General features: G+C 40.5%; 1 long non-coding RNA gene across 1 annotated transcript; it reads left to right on the top strand.

Annotated features, from left to right (window-relative positions):
* Positions 1-4,405: 4,405 nt before the first annotated feature.
* On the top strand, positions 4,406-20,530 carry LOC141014966 (uncharacterized). The gene is made up of 3 exons (XR_012180525.1): positions 4,406-4,505; positions 4,902-5,060; positions 20,407-20,530. It is a non-coding gene; the product is annotated as an uncharacterized lncRNA (long non-coding RNA).
* Positions 20,531-20,671: the final 141 nt, after the last annotated feature.

Below are 20,671 nucleotides of genomic sequence, written 5' to 3'. Positions count from 1 at the left end.
CAGGCAGGTGGGCGTCGGTGCTGGGGTGTTGCTCCGGTTCAAGGAAAGACACAGTGGTAATCAGTGCAGAAGAGGATAGGGTGAGTTGAGCGTTTTTATTTTAACATTAAAGTCAAAAAAACATTTCCACAAGATGGCAGACTTGAAAAACCAGCTTGGCATTTCCTTTCCCACCGACAGTGGTTTGATGCCTACTTCACGGGCATCAGGCCGCTCTGCCTGAAGAGGCAAGCTCAAGCGCAGGGTGACAAGGGCTGCTTTTTCGTTGGTAAGAAGGGAGGTCCCGTGGCCAATGCCAGGTCCGACTTGGACCACCTCTGGAATCAGTGAGTGTACTTTACATTTCTTAAACCGGGTTGAGGCAATTTCACTCATTAAGTGACCGGAACTAGCAGGTTGCTTATGTAACCTGTAACTGGTAATTATTATTCCTAGTATTGTTAATTAACTTGTTCTTACAGGTCAGACAAGGCATATTGCAACCATTGAACATCAACAACTCTGAGTTAAAACTTCCTTTTCTCTCCCTCTCTCTGTTTTCCTTTTCCCCCTCTCTTCTACGACACAGCTGTAAGAAAATCAGGGAAATCTGCTGTCTGGTACATGCCAGGCCGCGGGGACGTCCTCCAGAGATCAAAGGTAAACATTGCCAGTTTCGGTGCTGTAGCAACTCATAATGTAATAATGGCTAATAATGTAATAACGGCTCATAATGTAATAATTTAAATGTAATAGAAGTTCATAATGTAATAATCGGCTCATAATGTAATGAAATCACGGACGTATAATGTAATAAGGGCTTTGCGCATAATGTAATAATGTAATAACTTATTACATTAAGAGCCTTATTGATACCGCTCATAATGTAATAACAGCTCATAATGTAATAATAGCTCATGTAGTGAGAAAAGTGTTGCATTATCATCATTTTACCTCTCAAATAAAGCTGCAAGTAAAGCAAAAGGCATGGGCTTCAGTGCATTAGTAAACTAAATTAGTGAAACCAAGTATTTAATAGTAATTGCATTCTGACATTTTATTGATGTATAAAGTTGAGCCACTAGGTGGCACCCATGAGAGTTATTTTGGGCCTTTGAGAATGCCGTGCTCACCTCTACTGTGACTATTGCAGGTAAGCAGCACTATTTGTGACCTTTAAAGTTCAATTAATATCTTTGTTAAACCAAGCCATCCACCTTATCTGTTTAAATATTCTGTGTATTAAGATGTTTGTTGGGATAATGTTGTATGTTTTAGCTAGCGGCTAGGGTCCATCACCTATATTATTTATATTTTTCGTGTGTCAACACAAAATGTTTTCAGCCATTTTTGTAGTATAAAGAGCCAAAAGTCTGGGATAGGCGGATTGGTCGGGCCAATGGTGGGCATACACCTTATCATGAAGCAAGTTTTCTCTGCTCTACCTTTTCAGTCTGCCATCTGCCATCAACCAGCAACACTTAGAGGTACATCAAGGACCTTTGAAGCAGAGGGTGCTTCTTTATAATACTGGCTCTGATGCTGTCCCTGACTCTGACCACCATTCAAACCCTGACTCTGACCATCACTCTGACCCCAACAATGACCCTCATGGTGATTCCAGTGATGTCTTTCATGGTGACTCATGTGATGTCCCTTATGGTGACCCCAGTGATGTCCCACATGGTGACCCCAACGCCGTCCGTCACACTGACCCTGATATTATTCCTTATGCATGTCCTACAGTGCCAAAACATATCTTTCATGCTGACCCTGACACTGAGAGCTAGTGTTCAGAGAGCTAACACTGCCATTCCTATCAAGAATTTATATACGGGATTCTTTGCTGGAATGTTTAAATATTGTGATGGATGAAGACTGCTGCAGTAGGGTTAAGTGTGCTGCAAGTATTTGTAGGCTGGAAATAGTAATAGTGGCCTTGCATCCAACATCAGGCAGCTCTTCAGCCAAAATGCCAGGTGGATTACAGCATATTTGTGATTCGACACATATCCTTTGGATGGATCCATATTAAAGACATTCATTGGTGCCAGTCCGACATCACAACTACCTGATGGCGACATGTGCTTTTCTTTTCTTGCAGTTCTCCATCTGTGAAAGTCCCACCTGAGGACCAATGGGAAGCTTTCATCAAATACTTCCCCGTAACAACCGGAGCCCTAGCCCCCTCCAAAGATGACAGGGTCAGTGCCGGATTCGGGGATGACCGTTCATTTTACTTCAAGTGGAGGTGTATGCAACTTGAACAGTGTTTGCTACATGTCTCAGGTAGGCACCAGCATTGTCTTTGGTACAGGTACTGTATGCTGTCTGTAAAAAATGCTTAGTGTCTTACTTTGATTGCACTCACTCATTGTTTGCAGAGAGGATGCTGCCCTAGCACAAATTATTCACATGTTTGAAAGTGGGATCGACACTGAGACAATGGATATGAGAGCTGAGAAGCCGGAGGTAGCCCTACTCTTACGAGAGCGATCAAAACTACCCTTGATGGATGGCGTGTTGTGCCGCAGGGTTCTCAACCAAAGAGGTGAAGCTTTTCATCAACTTGTCATACCTAGTAGTCACAAGGTGTTCATGATGAAGTGGGGCATATGGACATTGAAAGAATTTCGGAACTAGCCAGAGCTAGATTCTATTGGCCGATAATGGCTAGGTACATTGAGACAAAATGTAAAAGCTGTGATAGATGTGTTAGACGGAAAGCTAGAGTGCAAAAGGCATCAAAACTGGTTAACATCAATGTCAGTGGTCCCCTCGAGTTGATTTGTATAGATTTTCTGTCAATAGAACCTGACTCAAGAGACACTAGAAACGTACTGGTCATAACTGATCACTATACAAAATATGCACAGGCATATCCAACAAGAGACCAGACATCCAAAACTGTTGCCACAGTGTTATGGGAGAACTTCATCAGTCACTATGGTTTTCCCCGCAGACTACATAGTGATCAAGGAGCCTGTTTTGAGTCAGAAGTTGTAGCAGAGCTTTGTAGGCATGCTGGAATCTCCAAGTCTCGCACAACACCCTACCACCCGAGAGGGAATCCGGTAAGCGATTCAACAGAACGCTTGATCTCTTGGGAACTCTGGAGGAGAAAAAGAAGGAGGAATGGAGGAAATATGTTAGGCCCCTAGTACACGCGTATAATTGTACAAGAAATTATGTGACTGGGGAAGCTCCTTTTCTTCTCATGTTTGGCAGAGAGCCGCGTCTTCCCATTGACCTATGTTTGGGCATCAGCCCTCAAGGCCACAACCCCAAAACGCACTCACAATATGTGTGTGACCTGAAGAAAAGACTGAGACATGCATATGAGCTGGCTTCAAGAAATGCTGAGAAAAGGCAGCTGTTGAACAAATGGCGCTGGGATGCTAAAGTGACCGCTCTGCCTTTGGAAGTGGGGGACAGGGTCCTTGTAAGGACCCTGAGTCTCGGAAAGAAGCACAAAATCTCAGACAAGTGGGAGTCCACTGTTCATGTTGTTGTCAAACAGCCAGATGAGAGTATCCCTGTCTATGTGGTCAAGCCTGAGGATGGAGAGGGCAGAGAACGGGTCCTGCATCATGACATGCTCCTTCCCTGTGGGTTCTTACCTACAATCTTGGAAGCGGATCGTGAAAATACTGAGGATTCCTTTCATTTTGAGTTGAAGACCATCTGGTGTTGAAGTGTTCAGAAATGTAAACAATCATTTGTTTCCACAAAGAAAGAAAGAGGGAAATATATTTTGTGTTTTTATTTTTATTTCAATCTAGTGATAAAGATTTAAGGTCATGCAGTTGTGGTTGTGTGTTGATGAAGTGTTGTGAAGATGAAGTTGATGCATTTCAGTTCAGAGGTTAATAGTTGTGAATAAACTGGATAGATAGTATACTGCTACCATAACCCTGGTAAATCCACTTATTGGTTACATAAACAGTGTGGAATGCAATATGTGGGTGAAACAGGTAAAACAATGCTTACCAGGTTCATCCAACACAGATATAATATTTCTAAAAAGAAAAACGCACAGACTCTTTTGGTAAAACACTTTGTAGAACACGACTGGTCTTCACTTACCTCCACAGTATTACAGTGTAATCCAAGATGGTCCACAGCCCAGAGAAGGAAAATAGATACAACATAAATATTATAAAAGCATTTTAAAAGCATAAATATGGTTATTTTGTTAAGAAGCATAAATGTGTTTTTGGATTAAAATGCATACATTTCATTAAGAGCCACTTAACACAGATTTGGCAATAATTTAATGGAAATGATTTAAAAAATGCCTTTAAGAAATGTGATGACGCTTCCCCTTTAAGACACTCGTTGCCCTGTGTTTACGATGCTCCTGGCAGAGCTGAGCAGCAGAGCCAAGAGCAGAAGAGAAGCGAAGAGAAGCAGAGAAATTAACGAGTGAAATAGTTACAAAGACAGTTGCTTTAACGCCTGGAAAATAATACCCATCTACTTGGTGTTTCATGAGGACCATGTCTGAATAAGCCACAGCGGTTTTGGTGAGTTTCAGCTCGTTTTTTGCTTCCTTGTACTGTTTGCACTTGAGTAAGTGACTGGTCGCTAGCAAAGCGCTAATAGCCTTAGCTAAAAAATGTGCGGAGAAAAGTCAAACTAAACTGTTTAGCGGCTAATAGTCTGCGGTTTATCAACCAAAGAGTTTTATTTCATGTAAAAAGAGGAGTTATACGGCCCAGCGGCAGGAGGAAAAGTACCCATGTCACTGTGTGGGGCCCGGTTACACCACGTAACAGTAACATTATGATTTAAACTCGCTGTAAAAGGTTATTTCATTTGCATGGACAGAGTAATTTATTTTGTTTATGGCCTGTTGTACAGGTCAGGTTTTTTTGCTTGCTCCTGAATGAAGTTTGACCAAAGAGAGACACTCTTCCTAGGTGCGGGAGACCACACATACGCACGCAGCCGTGGGACACAAGATGGCGAGCCAAACCCACAGACTTCGTTCGTAAAAGACATCTTCATCTTCACCTTCATATTCATCGCTTCAATGAGGATTTGCCGGATGGATTACTGGTAAACTCGCTGCCGGAGAGGTAGGAGTGTTGGAGATATTTCTTTTGAACTGAACTGAGTTGGAAAAATAACTGAACTGAACTTAAACTTTATTGAACTTGAACTGAAGTGTTACACCCTACTGAAGTGTTACACCCTAACCCATACCTGCAGGATACCTTAGACACTGTCTGAACACTGTTATGTTTATTGTTCTTGTTTACTTTAAGTAAAGTACTGGCTTTAATTTTAAAGAACCTGGTCTCTGGTCTAATTTTAACCTGTCGCCCCACTCCATCAGAACCTAGAACTGGTCCAGTGGCTTTAATAGTGTGTCTGGTGGACACTAGTGCTACACACCTCCCGTGCCTTTTGGGGCGCGGGCTCAGTTCCCCTGCCCAAACCCTAAAATAATAAATCATACTTACCTAAAAAAGTTAACAACAATTCATACATACCTTAAAGACTCTACATTTATCTAAATTCATATGGAGCTTATAACATTGGAGGAAAGGGGGAGGGACAAATGAAGTGAAAAGGACAATCTAAGAAGAAACCACTAAAGCTTAAGGGACACAAAATCGGGAGGGTGTAAAAGGAGGCTTGTAGGAGAGAGAGCTCACTTCTGCTCTGACCACAGGAAGAGAAGCACCTCAGTCAGCCAGTCAAGAACAGCCAACTTGTTTTCTTTTTAGTGTACCTTGGCTTGAGGAAGTACTACAGGTCGAAACGTCGCCCTTGGCACACACTTTTTTCATTTATATACTTAAAAACAATTTAATTTCTTTTCATCTTACACACAAATTATTATTTTTCATTTCATAGATCATTTTAGTTAGTTAAAAAATGCATAAATAAATGTATTTTTATGGAGCTAAATCAGGGTCAAATGTTTTGTACTTGAAAAAGTCAAATTTGAAACTGAAATTTCAAGTTTTGATCTTGAATTTTGAAAAATACATCAACGTATTCAAAATAAATGTAAAAAAAGTTTTTTCAAGTTAAAAATAATTATGATCAACTCTGGTAATTCTTTTGAATAAATCATTTATTTTCATTTTTCACTTTCATATGTTTTGATATTTGGGATCCTATTTCTTTCAGTTGCATGTTTTATCTTTTCAGATTCAGATCTTAGTTTTTTTTCAGTTTCAAATCTTTTTTTCAGTTTCAGATCTTTCTTTTTCAGTTTCAAATCTTTTTTTTCAGTTTCAGACTTTTGACCCTGATCTAGCGTGGGGGGCGTGGCATCAACTGAGAGGGGTGTGGAATCATGACAGACAGCTTAACCAAAAGGCTACAGCCCTTCCTCTATCATGTTGCCTTCAGGGAACGTAGGATCTAAAACGATTCGGCTACGCCACATGATTGGCAGTGACAAACTTCCATTTGCACACCATGCACGAATATCCTGCACAGCTAAAACTGTTTTAATTTCCAAGGCTGTTTAGATGTGAGATGTGGAAGCTGTTTTAGACAGTACTGAGGACCAATTGTAGTACAGGAGCGACAAAATCACGCCAGATTGTGCACAGACACCCACACTTTAAGTACTGAAATGTCCGATTTCCACGTAGCACTGTGAATGCTTCGCAGTGTCCGCTGGCCATGGCGTCCGGTTCTGCTGGCTCACCTGCTGGACCGAGCACACAGGTGAGAAAAGTAAGGTTGGGAAATCGTGATAAATATCAAAATGAGAGGTCGTTTTGTAACAACATACAATGTTTCTGACATCTTTTAAGTGGTGAATTATCAAAGCTAGAGGTTAAGCATAGGGCTAACGTTAGCATCGAGTGGCTGCTAACGCAGTTGTAGGCAGTAATGTTAGCCTATGTATTGCGTGAAAAATACTGATACTGCTGTTAATTTGATTAAAGGTAGTGCTGTTTTGTGGTTGCAGGAATGCATGGGGTGCTGAAAAAAACACAAAACGACCTCTCATTTTGATATTTATCACGATTTCCCAACCTTACTTTTCTCACCTGTGTGCTGGGTCCAGTGCTACGTGTCGGACATTTCAGTACTTAAAGTGGGGGTGTCTGTGCACAATCTGGCGTGATTTTGTCGCTCCTGTACTACAATTGGTCCTCAGTACTGTCTAAAACAGCTTCCACATCTCACATCTAAACAGCCTTGGAAATTAAAACAGTTTTAGCTGTGCAGGATATTCGTGCATGGTGTGCAAATGGAAGTTTGTCACTGACAGTAGTTTTTTCACTGCCAATCATGTGGCGTAGCCGAATCGTTTTAGATCCTACGTTCCCTGAAGGCAACATGATAGGGGAAGGTCTGTAGCCCTTTGGTTAAGCTGTCTGTCATGATTCCACACCCCTCTCAGTTGATGCCACGCCCCCCGCGCTAGATCAGGGTCAAAAGTCTGAAACTGAAAAAAAGATTTGAAACTGAAAAAAAAGGATCTGAAACTGAAAAAAAGATTTGAAACTGAAAAAGAAAGATCTGAAACTGAAAAAAAACTAAGATTTGAATCTGAAAAGATAAAACATGCAACTGAAAGAAATAGGATCCCAAATATCAAAACATATGAAAGTGGAAAATGAAAATAAATGATTTATTCAAAAGAATTACCAGAGTTGATCATAATTACTTTTAACCTGAAAAAACTTTTTGTACATTTATTTTTATTTTGAATACGTTGATGTATTTTTCAAAATTCAAGATCAAAACTTGAAATTTCAGTTTCAAATTTGACTTTTTCAAGTACAAAACATTTGACCCTGATTTAGCTCCATATATTTTCATTTCTTAGAGACTTAGACTTAGACAGATTTTATTGTCATTCTGTGAGCAACAAATGAACAAAATTTTGTTTCAGAGGCTCAGCATAGAAATTAAAATGAAAGTATATCAAAAAATACCACAATAAGAAATAAATATCAAAAACAGAAACATACTAAAAAGTGCAAATTACTGAAAGCAGTCTGATGACAAGGGGGGAAAAAGCTGTTATAGAACCTTGTGGTCCTGCACTGAAAGCTGCAGAACCTCTTTCCAGAGGCCAGCGCGGAAAACAGTCCATGGTGAGGGTGGGAGGAGTCTCTGATAATATTTCCAGCTCGGGACATGCAGCACTTGGGAGCAATGTCCTGAATGGAGGGGAGAGAAGTCCCAATGATCTTCTCCGCTGTCCTCCACATGGAAATGCAGCTGGTCAGGATGCTCTCTATGGTGCTCCTGCGGGGGCAGGAGGGCTCTCCTCATCCTTCGCAGGAAGTGCAGACGCTGCTGTGCCTTCTTGACCAGTGCCGAGGGTTCACAGACCAGGTGAGGTTGTCTGTGATGTGCACCCCCAGGAACTTGGTGCTGCTGACCACCTCCACAGCCGTGTTGTTGATGAGAAGTGGAACGTGGCTGGGCTGCTTCTTCCTGAAGTCGACAATGATCTTTTTGGTTTTGTCCACATTCAGGATCAAGTTGTTTTTTCTACACCAGCCCACCAGCTGCTCGACCTCCTCCCTGTAAGCCAGGTCGTGGTCATCCCTGATGAGGCCCACCACTGTTGTGTCGTCCGCAAACTTCACAATGTGATTGGTGGTAGCCCTTGGGATTATTTATTATTATTCGTAGATAACAACAACAATGATAATAATAATGATGATGATGATGATGACGATGATAAATATTTCAATAACTATAATTACATAAATACACGACTCCAAAACAAAACAATGGATGGGGGTTGGACGGAGGTACGCTACGGGCGCGACCGTCAACCCGGTTGGGACTGAGTGATTGAGGCTTCAAGTGGGAAGGACCGTGCACCTCCCGTTAGTGATGGGAATTCCAGCTGTTTTAAGAGAGCCGGTTCTTATGACTCGGCTCACTAAAATGAGCTGGCTCTTTCCCAAGTGGCTCCTCCAATTTTTTGTTGCTTAAATTAATTAATTTATTACAAAAAAATATGTATAAATTTAATTACTAATGTACAAATATTTCACCCATTCTTGAGAATTGGGACAAATCATGTCCTACCAAAAAAACTTAAAATTATTAATTATCAACACACTAATTCCATTTATTTTTTGGTGAAAATTTACTTTTAAAGGATTTATATATATGAAATAAATGATTTATAAAATGTATTGGTGTGCTTTTTTTTTTTTTTTAACTTCTAAACTTGCCATGCCAGAAAACACCGTTGTCCAAGACAGGAATTTACAACTTCAAACGATTAAAAAATGTGTTAAAAGTCTTCAAAATCAGGGAGTCACGTGATGCAGGCAGCAGAGATGGCAGCTTAGTCGGAGGCTCTGCAGTTGAGTAGTTTATTTTATTTAAATGAAGAGTTACACGTTGCTTTATTTTGACATGTGTGTGACACATTTTTTACGTTGGAGTATTTTGAAACTACATTCGTTGAGTTACGATGCCTGGCCAGCAGCAAAAGCCCGCAATATGAAGCCAAGAGGCAGCTAGCAAACCCGGCGAAGCTAGTAACACAGCTAAAGCAGGTAACACTGCGGCTATAAACAACTCGCCGTTGCCCTCCAAAACTCCCAGCGACAGAGCTACCCCCCCCAACCAGATGGTTAAGGACATATCGAGCATCTATGCACTTTTAAAAGAAACCTCAGAGTCTCAAGAGCGCAAGCTTAATGCCATTCAGTCAGCAACTCGGGCTGTGGAGGCCAAGCTGTCTGACATTGCTACACGCCTGAACAATGTTGAGTCTCGCATAGATTTCCTTGAAGACGCTCATCAGGCGCTAGAAACTAATCCTCCCGCCACTCAAACTGAGGTGGAAATCTTGCGACAGAAGCTGGACGACCTGGAAAATAGGAGCTGGCGGAACAATCTGCGCTTTGTTGGTTTCCTGCAGGGATGCGAGGGCCCGGACACACTCGTGTTTCTACGCAAAGTTATCCCACAGATGCTGAACATTGATTTTCAGGGGGACCTCAAAATTGACCGCGCGCACCGGACCCTTGCCAGATGCAGACCTGACGGCCAGCCCCCTAGACCGATCCTTGCTCGTTTCCTGAGATTCCAGGACAGGGAACGGATCGCTGAAGCTGCGCGGAAGATGGGAAAGGTGCACTGGGACAAGCATCACATCATGGTCTTTCCTGACTACTCCAAACTTGTCACCGAGAAACAGGCTTCTTTCAATCAATGCAAATGCCTGCTTCACGAGCGTCGGATCAAGTTCTCCATGATGTATCCAGCTGTGCTCTCCCTGAGGACGGTGGACGGTAGACGTGAGTTCACAGACCCCAAAAAAGCACTGGAATTCATTCGCTCTCTGCCCCCGTGAAAGCATATTCATATTCTGTCCTTAAGTTACCTAGAACCATCCAGTTGAACTGTACACGTCTCTCATTTACACTGTTAAACACATCTGAATATGAAAGAGATATTTCATTTACTATTTTGGATGGAGGCATTATGGCTTTTATTATACCTATCATTTTTGGTTGTGCTCTGATTCAGATTGTTATTTGTCTATACTGTTGGCATTAGAGTTGCTATAGTAGGGGGAGCATATCTGTAATGTATGTCACTCCCTGAACTTACTGGTGTACCTTTATTTTATTACTCACCCACTTATTATTTCACCTGTTTTTGGGGTGGAGAAATACATTTGTTTTGTTTTGTCTTCTTCCGCTCCTTCCCACCATTTCCATTAGCACTATAGACCAACCCAGAGCTGATAAGGGCTTAATGGGGAGACATATGCCTCAGATAGACATTACTAGATGAGTGGAGAGATACTTAAAACTAACTTGTTCAAGTATTTTGGTTATATTTGACTATTTATTGCTTATGACCGTTACACAGTTCTTGTACTGATGTAGCCCTTACTAATTTGTAGCTACATAATTAAAGCTGCATGACTGCCCTCTTCGCGAGCTGTTAGACTGTTCAAAGTCACGGACCAAGTTTTTTGTGTGTTAGGTTTGGTGCTTTTTGAGCACCTGCAGGTGACGACAGTTCACGGTCACCATGTATCAGTATGTATACACGTCTTTTTTTTCCTGTCATATTGTTTTCTTTTTTTCTTTTTCTTTTTTTCCCAATTCTTTTCCTGCCCATGTACATGATGCTTGTTGCTCAGTGATGGTGGTTCCTAATGATAGGTTACATCCCCTACATGCATCGGTTGCTAGGACCTACTCCAATCTAATGATGCAGGCTGATAAAGGAAGGACCTTGAAACTAATGACATGGAACGTGCAAGGTCTTAACCACCCTATCAAAAGGAAAAAAGTCATAACATTTATTAAGCCGAAAAGATGTGATATAGCATTTCTGCAGGAGACTCACTTATTAACTCAGGAATCTAGAAAGCTTTGCAGAGATTGGGTTGGTCATGTCTCCGCCTCGTGCTGGAATGGTCATAGCAGGGGGGTAGCAATTCTAGTCCAACAAACAAATGCAATTCAAATGTATTAGGGAAAGTATTGATGATGCTGGATGGGTTTTGTTACTTCTCGCTGAGATTTCAGGGCCATAATGTAATATTAGCTAATGTTTACGCCCCTAATATTGATGATCCCACATTCTTTGGGCAACTAAAGTGTAAACTCAAAGATATGGGAGACTACCCGATTTTGATGGGGAGTGACTTTAATCAGGTTATGGATAACATTGGATCGTAGCACCCCATCACAGCGTCAATGCAAATCAGCCTCCATTATGCACAAAATGGGCAAAGCTTCTGATCTAGTTGATGTCTGGCGGTTATTAAACCCAACCACAAGAGATTATACTTTCTATTCCCCGCGTCACAATACATTTTCTAGGATCGATTATTTTTTTGTTTCTGGATTTGGTATCGCCTCCATAGTATCTAGCTCTATCGGTAGCATTCTCCTCTCGGATCATGTTCCTGTGTTTCTTTGTGTAACCCCTTTTTGCAATACCCCTAAGTCCCCCAGGTGGAGGCTCAATTCCAGCCTTTTGCTTGACCTAAGTTTCAAAGAATCTTTAAGGACTCAAATTAATCTTTTTATAGAAACTAATTTGGCGTCAGCACCATCTGCTGGTGTGGAATGGGAAGCGTTCAAGGCCTTTATTAGAGGTCATGTAATACAACGTGCTTCTTTCAAAAAGAAATCTAACATAACAAAACAACTTGATTTGGAGAAGGAGATTTATGCCGCTGAAGCTGTATTTAAGCAAAATATGACCCCCTCAAATCTCACTAATCTGACCAGACTAAAATATGAACTTAACTCCATTCTGACTCAGAAGGCAGAGTTCTCTCTTTTCAGAGCTAGGCAAAAATACTTAGAAGAGGGCGACAAAGCAGGAAGATTGCTGGCTAGATTAAACAGAGAGAGTCTCAGAGCACAATAGCAGCAATTAGGACAGAAGGTGGTGCTGTTACGCGTGATCCCAAAGAGATAAATAAGATATTCAGAGAGTTTTAGGCAACGCTTTACTCGTCAGAAACGCAAGTTGACCAGCAAGAGATGCATGCATTTCTGACCTCCCTCACTCTCCCCACCTTATCAGTGGACCAGGTAGATTTGCTTGACGCGCCAATCACTAGGGAGGAGATTGTGGATGTTATTAGAGGCCTTCCATCTAGCAAGGCGCCAGGCCTGGGCGGCTTCACAGCAGAATTTTTTAAGGTGTATGCTGAGGAACTCTCCCCTCTACTTCTGCAAATGTATAGTGAAGCACTGGATAAGGGCAGCCTACCCCCCACACTGTCTGAGACTGTAGAAGCTATAGACCAATCAGTTTGATTGGCTGTGACAGTAAAATTCTTGCTAAGATTCTAGCTGTAAGGTTAGATAAGGTGATGACCAACCTGATTCACCCCGACCAATTGGCTTTATTTGCACTCGGAGCTCAGCTGATAATATTAGTATTATTAGACCTAGTAATTTCTAATGACTTCCTATGGTAAGCAAGCATACTACATCACAGAAAGTGCTGGGAATAATTAAGTTCTCAGCTTTCCAATGACTTCACTTCATAACGTTCCCAAGGCAACAGGAGGAAAATGGCTGCTCTTGTGTGAAGTAAACGCAACATTTTTCAACTTTCTGCGAAGATGTATGTGACTTTTTTTCAACGAAAATGTGGGGATTATGAAATCATGCAAGCCCCGCATATTTTGTGCATTTTGCGCGGAAATTGGCGATTTATGCGGCCAAAGTGTGGTGTCTTTGAAAAAAATGCGGCCCCTGCATAAATGTGCGGACTTTGGCTGATTATGCGTTGAATTATGCGATCGCATAATCGTGTTTTTCTGGAGGGACTGATGTGTGTTAAGACCTTTTGCACAACTTCTGGTGGAAATGGAAGAAGAGCCACCATCAGGCCCTGAGGGCACATCCACAGGAATAACTGCTGAGAGTATTAAACCTGGGGACTGGATGGCAGTAGTTTATGAAGAGCACTGGTGGTTGGCCAGAGCTGTTTCTGTGGATGGTGAAAACCAGGATGTGAGAGTGGAATTCCTGCATCCCCAATTTTCTGACCTATACATGTCCTTACATTTTTGTATTGCAATATTGAATTTAGATATGTCGTCCCATCCCTAGTTGTAATAAATGGTGGCTGTTTAATTCAGGGGAAAATAGGTCTTTCACAGTTATTGTTATTTAGTTTGAAAGTTGATCAGTTTGGTTACAAAGTTTCTCAATCTTCTCAGATTTTTTTAAGGTATCGATGAATTAGCTGATTTCAAGTCAAAATCTGAAACAATCAAAAAGAGAAGATTCATGTTTGGAATGGCTTTCTGTGTGCTTCCAGTTTTTAAGGTTTGTGTACTATTATGTTTCATATGACGTCAACTCCGTCAGTTGGCTGTCAACTCCGTCATAGAGAAGTCACCTCCGTCAGACGGACTTTTTCTGTGATATTCATGAAATATATGTTCATAATGGTTTATAAAATGAGTTCATGTCAATAAAAAGTGTCTTTGGTACACCTAATGTGTGTCCTTTGTGTTATAAATTATATTATATGTTGTTTATCACGAAGACAAATGACATTATTAACAAAAATTGTAAGTTGGCAACATTATAATGGTATTTATTTCTTGAATAAGAAAATATTAAACGTTTTGATTATACAGCTAATTAAATCATCTTGTATTTAATACAACAAAAATCATTAAACATTTCCTTAATGTTTTATATTATAATACTATGACTTTTTGTGTGCCTGACGGAGTTGACAAAGTTCAAGTCCTCAGCTGCAAAAAATGCTATTTAAGAAAAAATTAAATCACTGGGTGGTTGGCCCATTACAAGGTTTAATAGCCAAGACTTTGATCTTTTAAAATATATCTTCCAAGCATGATTGAAGGTTAAAATAATTTAAAGGTGACATATTATGCTCATTTCTGCTTGTTGACATGGTTCCTTGATGTCTAAATGGAATGATAGTAACATGCTTTGGTCGAAAAAACCGAAGGATTGAGCACGGCAGGGGTGTTTACACACCAGTTTCACAGCCCTGTTTTAAGCGGCAGGTTTGAGTGACTTTCCCTTTTATGCTAATGAGCTACCGCGTGCGCCGCCCACCTCTTCCTGCCGGGTGGAAGACGTGAGGACAGCATTGCGTGACCATGGCAATGAGCTATACACATTTGCGAAGCAACTTTTCTGTGTCCATGCCTGCATATAACTGATAGTAGCACAGCAGACATGTAGCAGCTAACCCCTGTCTCCGGCTCCAAAACAAAGTAGTGATTGCTTGACTGAAGGTAACGTGCAGGTCACTGTCCTTTAGCACAACATGCTAATGAATTAATGTAGCTCACCATCCGCGAACAACTGAGACATTTCACCCCGTCTCCTCTGCGTGTTCACGGAGGAACAGTACCTCCCCGTCCGCTAACAACCGAGACATTTCACCCCGTCTCCTGTGCTTGTTCACGGAGGAACAGTACCTCACCGTCCGCTAACAACCGAGACATTTCACCCCGTCTCCTCTGCGTGTTCACGGAGGAACAGTACCTCACCGTCCGCTAACAACCGAGACGATTTCATACAATCTCCTCTGCTTGTTTACGGCCGAGCAGTGGTTCACCGGCCGGTTAGAAGCGATAAAATCTCAATATCCTAATTCATTTTCTCAATTCACTGTCATGTTTTAAAAGAGTGCTGATATGACAAATCGTGAATCCTACGGCCAGTAAGCCCAACGTTGATAACTTCACGTTAGCCTCATATTTACATCGACGGTTAGCGTTAGTGTTAGCATTAGCGTTAGCGTTAGCTCATGTGCTAAACGGCCAAAGTAACACAAACTACACTGTTTTTTAAATACTTACAGTTCCATCATTGACAGTGGGTATGGATCCATCTTTTAAGGGACAATCTTGTTGCCAGTCCAGCGTCCAGTCCTGACCCTGGTTGCTGAAGCAGTCCGACGTGAAGTGACTGGCACAGACCGTAACGCTTTGCTCACTGAAGCTGGGACGTTTCCCTGATAAACAAAATGTAGCCGCTTCGCTCTGATATCCTCTTTGATAGGGAGGCCATGTAGCGAAACAGGAGGATCCGTGCATCCGACGACAGAGCAGCAGTGCTCGGCTTTCGGGTTGTACATGGTAGCGGTCAGGCTGTCCCGTAGAAGTTAAGCGAGAACGAGAAAAATGGCGGATCCTCGTCCAGGTAGCTGGCCAAGTGTGGGAGGAGATAGCCAGCGCCAGGACTGGAGTATGCAAAAGACCGGATTGTGACGTCACAATCCAGTCGAAATCCAAACGGCTCGTTTAGAGACCCAATCCCTGACTCCAGTAGTTTACGAAATATTGACTTAGTTGTCGAAAAATCATGCTTAAGGGGTGGGGAGGCACTCCGGATACGCAAATATACATACTAAAGCAAGGAAAAAGTGAGTTTTGCATAATATGTCCCCTTTAAAAAAAAAAAAAAAAGGTTTTGTCACAATTCTCAAGAATGGGTGATTTATTATGTATATGGCTTATTATACTCAACATGGAACAGAGTGCTACAAAAAATATTTTTTTAAGTACATAGCCTTTTGCACAAACTGTCTTATAGAGCTCTGGGTTGTGGTGGTGTAGTGTAAACACTGTGTAACCACTAAGTGGAATTTATCCAGGGTTATGGTAGCAGTTTACTACCTATCCGGTTTTATTCACAATTTTCAATTTCTGAACTGAAATGCTACAAATGCTAGAAGTGGAAACCATAGAAATACACATTACCATCAACATACAACCACAACTGTATGACCTTAACTCTTTATAAATGGATTAAAATAAAAATAAAACACAAATATATTTCCCTCTTTCTTTCTTTCTTTTCTGAAAACAAATGATTGTTTACATTCTCTATAAACAATGAAATTATTATTTTTACTCTTTACAAAGGCACCGGACAAGATGCTCCTTGTCTGTTTGAATTGGGAGTCCCTTTCTCAACCCATGAGAATAATTCAATACCGGACGGTCTTCAATTCAAAATGAAAGGAAGCCTTTGTTTGTCCTTTTAATTGTCGTTAGCAAAAAAAAATATGTTTAGTACTGGCCAGCAAAAAATAAGTTATATAGAGCTCTATATGTGAAGTGCAATGTGATGTTTTGCCTGAAAATATCAGACGGGTCCAAGAGATGGCAGGCGGCAGCTGTTCTCCCAGTAGCCACATTAAAAGCAGTCTCTGCTCCAATAATGACCCACTAGCAAGGAAACATTGTATTTATAAATGAAGTCAGGCTAATACAGAGCACTGATGAGCAGGACACACGTCAATACACAGCAATAATGATCTACTGGGCCCACGATCCCTACCAGAAGCATCATACTATTGGCTGTCGTAACACTGTCGTAATATGACACCGTCTAAAGGGCACTACACAAAACGATACTAACTGAAAACATCAGCTGACTGAAACTACAGCTGGGTTACAACTGCAGCAGCAGCAACAGATGCAGCAGACAAACTGGCACTTTCATTAGTAGCAGGTTCACTTCCAACTGCACTGATGAATGTACAGTTCTAATGTGCCTGTGCAGGTTATTTGTAGAGCCTGCTCGATATGAGATTTTAACCTTGCATACTCTGTTCATACTTACCATAAAAGTTAAAAACAACACTTCATACTTACCTTAAAAAGTTAAAACAACAATTTATTAGTGGTGGGACTCGATTAGAAAAAATAATCTAATTAATTAGAGGCTTTGTAATTAATTAATCTCAATTAATCGCATATCAATATTTGACACAGGAAGCAAAATTTTTAAATTTAAATGGATTTTGGTATATGACTGAATCAATGAATAGACACATAAATGAGCTTAAACAACAAAATCGTGTTTATTTTCACCACTGAGTGTTAACATAAAGTGCAATATGAACAAAGAATATTATGATTGCATTATTCACAAGGCACAAACTTAAATTCAAGTTAGCTGTATTCAAGCTTTTTCAGGACTTTTTGTAAACTTTCTATGTCTTAAAGACATTTGTTTTTGTTTATTAAAATAAAAAACAGAACTTAGGTTTCCACTTTTCTGGAATGTACTGTACTAACATTGCAAAATAGTTAGAATAATATCCTTGGCATAAAATAAACAGTCCAACAGTTAAACATAAAGTGCCCTTTCTACCATAAATGGTTTTGAAAAACAACACAGAAACAAAAATGATCCATCAACTGATGACAGTCCCTACCTGTCTACCACCGAGAGTGGCTGACAGTCCACTGCAATCCACTTCGCCAGTGCGTTTGTTAATTTGTCATTCGTGGACTTACTCATTTTGGCTCTGAACCCTGTTATCTTGTCGAGTGTGGATTGGCGACACTGCCTGCTTGAACTAGGAGTGTTGTCTGTGCTAGCTGCAACATGTTTGGCATTGAGGTGGTAGCGGAGGCTGGAAGTGCTCTGGTGATAGGCAAATTCTTTCTTGCACAATTTGCACACAACTGGGCTTTTATCCAGGTTTCCACCTGGTAGTTTTTTAAAACTAAAATTTCCACCCACTGAACCCAGCAACGACTTCTCATCGGTTTCCATTTCTTGTGTTGTGTCCTGTGCATCGGTATTACGGGTTTGCCAGAACTTGTGCAACGAGCAATGTTCCACGCTGTTTGGAGTGCAAAAATAAATTGCGATTAAATGCGTTATTTTTTTTGTCGCGTTATTTTTTCTGTAATTAATTAATCGTAATTAATGTGATAAAGTCCCAGCCCCACAATTTATACTTACCTTAAAAACTTAAAACAACAATTCATACGTACCTTAACCCTCGTGTTGTCCTGGGGTTCTGACCCCAAGTTAAATTTTTTCCCGTCAAAATTTGTTTTTTATTCATCAAATGGTCTGAAAATAATGGGGGTTGTCCGATACTATGCTCTTAATGATTGAAATAAATTTGAAATAATTTGATTGAATTATTGTCCAATCGAATTACTTGTCCTTAATAATTGTCCTCTGGGGTCAAAAAGACCCTGCAGCACAAAGTGGTGCGATGGAGCAAATTGTTACACCATACTGCTTTCCAAAACATCTTTGATCTTGGATGTTTGATGTGTGGGGTCAAGCAATGGTTATTACAAAACAACAAAAAAGGTCTTTTCTCACAGGTGTTGGGGCATTTCACATTTAAGTCTGAGAGAGACAGGCAGCACAATGAGGAGGCAGAGGCGCTATACTGCACAGGAGGCTTGTGAGCTCATTTTTAACCATGTTGTGGAAAAGAGCATGGAAAAGGGCATTGACACCTGTTCTGTTTGAGGAAATTGAGTCGCTTCCACATTGACAAATCTATCATGACTCTTTTACCATGCTTTTATTGAATCAGTTTTATTATTTGCACTAGCAGCCTGGTTTGGGAACCTCTCTTTGAAAAATAAAAGCTCACTCAACCAAATAGTAAAGTGGTCTAGCAGGCTGACTGGTGAGCCTCAGCTCAACGTGGAGACCTTGTATACAAAACAGCTACAGCACATATGTGGTTCAATTTTAAATGACAGTTCCCATCCATTGCACACTGAGTTTCAGCTTCTCCCCTCTGAGCGCAGGTTTACAATCCCTAGGTGTAGTACAAAAAGACACAAAAACAGTTTTGTCCCTGCAGCCATTACACTGAGGAATAAGTCATAGCCATGGATTAAAGTTCTCCGTCGCTACGACGGATTTCCATCATTCAAACTTCACAGAGGCAACTTATGAGATCAGTGTAGATCGGAGGAGAACAAGTGTTGGCTGATTGTTATTGATGGATTGTCACACTCTACAGCCAATGGTATCGTTAACAGTGTGTGCACGCCTGACCAATGACAGTGTAGTGAACCACACAGGGCGGGATCTCAACACGGAGCGGTGCTAAAGTTTAGCTGCTTAGCTAGCAAGGACTCGTTGCGCTGCTACGTTATCAATTAGTTTTTGAGTTTAGTCAACACGTGAGAACTCGTCTGACATGGAGAGTCTCCTGTTGTGTGCTACATGTGTGAAATAACAACTATAGTCTGGACTTTGTCTGCAGTGTATCTGTGTAAACGGCTTCATTCAGCATCTCTCCCTCCCCTCTGGCACCGTGAGTTACCATGGTTACAGGAACGCCCTGAAACTTTATAATGTGAATGTTGCCTGATTGTAGCTCAATGCTTAAATCTTGTATTATAACATATAGAACAAAGCCTCAGAGCTTCTTTGATTATTAACAGTATGTTAGTGATGACAGAAAGGTGATAACTCGCCATCAGACTGACAAGGCTGCAAAAATTGCTGCTTGTATGATGTATTTTTCTGTTAAACGATAAGAGGCTCACTTTAAACAATATTATTATTATTATTATTATTATTATTAATAATAATAATACTAATAATTAATAATAATAATAATAATAATAATTATGATGATGAGAAAAAGTAGAAAAATAGCGTACTGAAAAGCTCTGTAGATGGTTGATTATTTGGAAGAGTAAAGACAGTTTGATTTCATAGATTGAAAATGACATTGAAAAGACAAAAAATTTTTTTAAGTGTGAATAGAACAGCTGTTCAGATCATCCTCCTGTAAAACACTGTTGGTCAAATATTTAAACTTTATGTCTGCATTAGAGAAAATGGTGTGGGGTGAGGCTGTAAATCTTATCTTATTTTTTAAGCACGTGTCAAGTAACGTGCCCTGTAACATGTTTCACAAATTACAAATTGGGAATATGACTTGGCTACAGCTCGACAATACATTTCAGTCAAAAGATTTTATTTTGCTTTAATCCATGCATAGCTGTATTTTGCACAGATGATTATTGCTGCTTTTATTTACTCCTTGCTGTATTTATTTTATTTACTTACTTATTTTCTTTTTACTATTAGTATTTTAGTTTACTTCAATATCTTATATACTATACAATATACAATATCAATATTTAATTTCCACTGTCATAAGTTGGATGATGTGTGATATGTGCCTCTGTTTTTTCGATAGGTGTGTATGAGGACTCTTCTGCAAACAAAATCTACCTCTGGGTACTAATAAAGTAACTTGAACTTGAACTTGAAATAATGATGAGGTGATAGATCCAACATGCTACTTCTTCCTCTGAAGAAGCCCCCACATCGCCTGCTGCAGAAAACAATCACAACAAAGGGGGTGTCGATAACCTTGACAAGGTAATGCACATTTATTATTCATAATATTTATATTATATATGGAAAGGAATAATGCATTGAATTTGTGTGTAGGGAAATAA

The sequence above is a fragment of the Pagrus major genome, chromosome 19 (genome assembly GCF_040436345.1).
Source record: "Pagrus major chromosome 19, Pma_NU_1.0".
Lineage (NCBI taxonomy): Eukaryota > Metazoa > Chordata > Actinopteri > Spariformes > Sparidae > Pagrus > Pagrus major.
The sequence above is the reverse complement of the archived record's forward strand: the minus strand, read 5'-3'. Positions and strand labels throughout refer to the sequence as shown.